This window comes from Pinus tabuliformis, chromosome J (genome assembly GCF_031772625.1).
Source record: "Pinus tabuliformis cultivar Carrire ecotype Pingquan chromosome J, CPIR1, whole genome shotgun sequence".
Lineage (NCBI taxonomy): Eukaryota > Viridiplantae > Streptophyta > Pinopsida > Pinales > Pinaceae > Pinus > Pinus tabuliformis.
Genome location: NC_142295.1, coordinates 117,889,597 through 117,896,207, shown reverse-complemented (window position 1 = coordinate 117,896,207; position 6,611 = coordinate 117,889,597).

The window sequence follows — 6,611 nt, the reverse complement described above, 5'->3', positions numbered from 1 at the left end:
CATAAGCATGATCAACACCCTCATCATCATGATCTAATGGGGTAGGACTATGTAAAGACTCAACTGATGGATCTGGTGCTGCAGTCCTTGCATCCCTCCTCGCTATCAGTAGCCTACTAGCTCTGATGATATGATGCATAAGAGTCATCATATCACACACACAGTCCCTCAAGAGGTCCACGAACCTAGGATCTTCGTTAATGTCTCGATCCCTTGTAGGGCAGACTCCGTCGTCAACCAAAACTATAGAAAATGGGTTGCAGTAGTCCATATTAAATCTCAGACTAACCGTATGGGCCTAGATGCCCATGCCTCCTTGAGGATGTGCCTCATCCTCTTGGGCCTCACCCATCTCCTCATCTTCTCCCTCTGGTGGGAGAAGATGCATGTCCCCAAGGAATGTGTTGATGTCTACAAAATATATAGTACATAATAATAATTAGATAATTTCATTAAACAATTTAATAAAAATAAGTTAAAGAATGCACTAGAATAAATTTTATTTTAATTAATTAAGACAACAAAATGAAACTAGATTAATTTAAAGAAAACACTAATATTACCTCTATCATCTGTAGGATCATTCGATGTGAAGAGGATGTTGGGACAATCTCCAATCCATATCTGCATACAAAAATGACAATAATATAAACATGTGGTCATCCTCACTAGCCAGTAACATCAATTTCTAGGTAGAAATCCTAGCCAGATACTTTGGCATGCCCCTCTTCGGCATCATCTAGCCCCACATGTGCATCTACACCTCAGTCATCAGCCTAGGAGGGCGACAATAAAATTTAGGCCTCACCTATGGAAACCTCACAAAAAATAAAATAAATGAAAATCTATGAAGTGAAAGAGAAGTTCTTCCTCCCATCTATCATCGCACAACATCTATTTAAAGCCCTGCAAAATTGCCTCAAAAAAATGGTAAACCATCTGATACATCATGGTGCCTGCATCAAAGAATTGAAATAATGGAAAAGAGGGAAACTAATATTCTACCCATCACTATTATAGTGTGCAATGGTGGTCACTAATAATGAGAGGCACCTAACCTTTTGTGCAGCAAAAGAAACAATCCGTAGTTATGCACCATGCACCCAAAATTTGCAAGACAAACTACATGAGCCCTAACATATATATAAGAGTAGACAAGTTGACTCTCTATTGGAACCCCACGGAAATTAGGGAACTCGGGAAAATACTCCCCTCTCTTGGATAGGCCAATGATAAAATATATGTCCTCCTTAGGGCGCCTATACCACGTCTCAGGACCGACCCTGAAATCTTGCTCTTAGACACTCCACTGACAGATCAGATGCGCCAACAAGATATAATGTGCCTTTAGGGATGTAGCCTACCCATTTTACTTAAGGAGTCCAACATTCCTTAAAGGTGCTCAGGTCGCTACACTGATAGGGCGAGGGTATAAATCCCTCTCCCTCTCTCAAGCCTCCCATGGTTAGAACACATTGTAATGGTTCACCATTTTCTCCTACTCTTGTTGTTGCTCCCTCTATTGATGTCTCTATTACATGATTGACATATGAAATACATCAGCCTCATACAAAAAAACATATTTTTTATTAAATGAAAAATGTATTTATAAATATGGAAACATAACTTTCAATTAAAAAGAAAATAAAAAATTCTTGGTGCACTCAAAAAATAGTAATTCACTAGTTCTAGTACATTATCAAACACAACAACACTAGAAACAATGCATACATACATATGACGAACTACTTTTGGTTCACTTACATACATTTCCATTGCAGTGTGTTTAGACAAACTTATGCACCGGTCTACACCTATAACCTTTTCGCATCAGTACAAAATGTTCAGGTTATCAAATGCACCAAGATGTATTTTTTAATATTATGTGTGTGGCAAATTTTCTAAATATAAATGCACCGAGAGTAACCTAAAAATGTATGAACCAACGTACAATTTATAGCTTTTTTGATGTGTTTTAATTTATGAAACACACCATAAAAGAAACGGTGCATTAGGTTCACACATCGTACTGCGATGCACCCTGTAAATTTACAGGGTGCACCTCTATCGGTGTGAGCTAAAGTTGTCAAACGCATCGCGCTGGAAAAAAATCAAAATAGTGGACTTTTTTTTACCTATCTTGCAATTCTAATCCACTAAAAAAAAATTAGAGAGAAACATAGATATTACCTAGACATTTGGTTGTCAAGGAGGCATTGTTGACACATAATTGAGAAAAAAAGAAATTTCACCACCGTTTGAGAAAATTGGAAAGCCATGCACTGAGCATGGTATGGAAAGATGGTGAGCAAGAGAAGCGCCAAAAACAGGGTACTTGTGTGAGGCAAGAGTGGCATTGGTGCTTTAGAGCTCTACAACATTATAGATGGTAAAAATGAAATTTACGGCTTATAGATTTTTTTTATTTAACCCTCTTTTGGTGTGTTATTATAATCGTACTAGTTCATAAAATATCCAAGGGCGTTGCTTATTATTTTTTAATTAAAAACCCTAAAGTGGTGCATTTGTTAAGATGCACCCGGGGCATTCAAATACATGTACAGGGGAATTAAAAATCAAAAACTTCCTAGTGGTTCTCTTTCGTAGACGCATCGGGGTCTTTTAATACATGAACAACATCGGTGCTTCGTAATAAGATATCACCACATTTAAAAAAAAACATGTAGCAGTTCTCTTGTTAAGACATGTTGAGGCGTTTTAAATAATTAACAACACCGACGCTCCATGGGAATATAGCAACGCATTTTAAAAACCCCCTAACGGTGCTATTTCTAAGATGGAACATGGTGTTTTATTACATGAAAAGAATTGGTTCTTCATTGGAATATAGCACCACATTTTTTTTGAAAACTAAAAAATTATAGTGATGCTCTTTCTAAGTATGCACCAGGGCATTTTACTACAAGAAGGGCACCGATGTTGCTGGTGGATATGGCACCGAATTTTTTTTTAATTTAACCTTTATCCAGTGCTATCAATTAGTGTATGTGTCGGTTCCTGGTATACAATGTACACACTGAGACGTTATAGTACTGGTTTAGAACTGCTTTGTCATCATAGTATAGCATGAGACTAGGAAAAATAAATTTTATGACCAACATTTTCGTAAATTTAACCCTTTTCTCATTCTATTGAATGTATACGCATCAGTGTTCTTTGTTATTTAGTGCACCATTTTTTTATTAAAAAAAAATCTGCCACAATCCACCATGTTCTATTAGGCACCAATGCTTATATGTACAGTAAATCATTGGTGTGTTTGTATATTATAGACACACCATTAAAAATACATCCGCTAAAACACCCGTCCACCTACCTCTGCTAGTGACCTCCACTACAAATGGATTTTTGGGTTATTTTATAGGGGATTCCACAAAAACCTCCACTTTTTCCTTGTAGTGAGAGAGATATGTAATGCAATATCTCCTTAAATAATAGGAGAACCTCCTCGAGATTCGAAATATCCAAATACATTTATACATCCCAAAACAAATGTCCTCTACATATATATATATATATATATATATATATATATATATATATATATATCATCAAGGGAACTTTGAGGTCTAATATGGGCCTCCTAAGGAAAATTATAAAATAATAGTTAAAATAATAATAAAAAGAGTTATGACTTTTTAAAGGAAAAGAAGAAAACTTCATTTTTTTATTGTATTTTCCGCTTATTTCCTTATAGGTATTTCCACATCCAACAGGTGCCTACACTTGACATTTGAGTAGGCCTATATGGAGATAAGCATAAAATACAATTAAAAAAATAGTTTTCTTATTTCCCATCCAAAAATATTTACCCCTGGGAATGACATTATCATCTTAAATCTTATTAGTTTTTTTAAAGTCATTAGGGGAATTTTGAGGTAAAAAATGAGACTCAAAATAAACTTGTATTGAAAAAATCCACAGGGAAAAATATTTTTTGAGAGAAAAGAAGAAAACTATGTTTTTTATTTTGTTATTGGCTTATCTTATTATACTTTTACTCAAATGTAAAGTGTAGACAATCGTTGGATGAAAAATTAGCTTCTACATCCAACGAGTACCCACTCTACATATTGTTGAGTAGATCGACATCGGAAAAAATTGAAACATGAAAAAAATGTGTTGAACATGTTTTTTCATGTATTCTCAACTTTTTTTTGTGGGTCTAATTAGTAGTATGCAAAGTGGGTACTCCTTGGATGTGAAATTTAATTCAACATTCAACATTTGTCTATACTTGATGTTTGGGTAAACCTATAAGGAGATAAGCCAAAAATACAAAAAAAAAAAATTGTTTGTTTTCTTTTCCTTTAAAAATTCATAGTTTTTATTTGATATTTCAACTGTTATATTATTATTTTTCTTAGGAAGCCCATTTTAGACCTCAGTATTACCTCAATGTGATTTTTTTAGTACATTTTTTTAAGACCCATCTTTTATCTCAAAATTTCCTAATGATTCACACATTGCACATGCAACCCCTTTATTACTAGGCCACCATTATTACATATACATTTACACATTAAATGTACATGTATTCCCATCTATGCCCCTTTTCGAGGTCATATCATATACATTTAACCCCATATATTGCCTTGTTGGGATCATATCACATTCCTAGGATGTTGTTTGCCAATATCCACAACCATCCCTTTTCACATTCATGGTCTATTGGTGACAATTGAAATACATGATAGAGCATGGGATTATGGTTATTATCATTGTAGATAGGTCTATCTAGAAAAATGGGTTATTATTCTTCCGTCATTATCAAGTGTCTTAAGTATTGTAATAAATCTTGTTAGTTGAGATTGCATTCATTTAACACACTAGCGCATTTACTCTTTAATAATTTTGTCCAATATACATGTACATATATATGTTTCTTAATTGTGAGATTGTTGCATAAAACTACTAGTGTAGATAGATTTGTCATCTAGTCACTAGAATCAAAACTGATATTCCACAAAGTTATGGAAATGTATCAACCTTATCCATCTAAAAGAACCCTTTAGATATTTTCAATCAATTACATTTTTAGTTAAGCGACAACAAGTTTGTTGATTGGACATGTGAGACAACTTCAATTTTGTAAGAAATCTACTACAACTAGAATTAAGCGCACACACACACACACACACGCAAGCACCATAATGGAGTCTCGACCTTAAGAGTATTGAGAGGTCTAGTGTGATTAGATATAAACATGAAAATGAGTTTCATCAAATATATGGGTCGATATCAAAATGCTTCCATTAATTGGATTAGTAATTTCATTGAAGAAATTCCACTATATTTGTTCTATGCACTGAAAAATTGTTTTCCTAGTAATCCTCTATACCTCTATATTTTATTGGCTACTTAATTATGCTAATAATAGAAGAATTCAGTCTTCATTGTAGCTCTGTAGATTTATTTTATACTTTTGTTCTTCCTTAGCAACAAAAAAACTATCCAATAACTCTCTATTCATTAAAGTTCATTTTATTATGAGACTAAAGATCTATGGTTGCCATTAAATTTCTATTGCACTATTCTAAAGAGTTTCTATTTTTTGTTTTTCAAGTTCATTAATGGTTGAGGGAAGACACATAGGTTGTTCTAGCTTCCATGAAAATTATATATGGTTTGTACAAGTTATACTAGTGTGGCATCTAGCTACCTCTAATCCCAATTGAAGTCTTATGCTATAATGTGACCTCGATAAAAGTTGTATCCTACAAATCAATTACTTTTTAGGTTGTATGAATCCATATAGGTCGTACAACTTTCTTTATCCCAAAGCCTATACATTGGTTAGTGGCTAAATGGTGGTTGTCCTATGTTGCTGGTTGAGTGTGGGGCTATCTTGAACTATGTGGCTGAAATATATGGGCATAAGTTAAGGGTGAATATAATGTTTTCCAATCAAATTGAATTATGGGAGTTAGTGCGTTAGTGTGTGCACTAATGAAAATGGTAAGACTAATTGGATTTTCAATGAAATGATGAGATATCACTTCTGTGTTTGAATCATTCCTAGTCTTATGTTCATAAACTTCCACAACCATCCATTTTCACATCCATGGTCTATTGGTGATAAACACAAAACATGATTGAGCATGAGATTAGGGCCACTGTGATTGTAGAGGGAGGGTTCTAACTAGAAGGGTTATTATTCTTAATCCATTATCACGAGTCTATAGCGTTGTAATAAATATTACTAGTTAATATTTAAGGATTCATAAACAACACTTAGGCATCTCCCTTTCCTTAATAATGTTGCGTAATATACATGTTTCTTAATTGTGGAAGTGGTGCATAAAACTATTGGTGTAAACAACATTGGTATTTGGTCACTACATCAGAAGTGATAACACATAACGATATGGTTGTGTATCAACCTCGTCTGTTTAAGAGAATCCTTGGATGTTTTAAATTAATTAAAATTTTAGCTACGAAAGAGTGGGTTAAGTAAGAGTGGGTTATTGATTGGACATATAGGAGAATATCAACTTAGTAAACAATCCACTACTATCATAATTTAACACACATCGAATCATGACGGAGTCTTATTCTTATGAATCTTGAGAAATATATTGTAGTTAGAT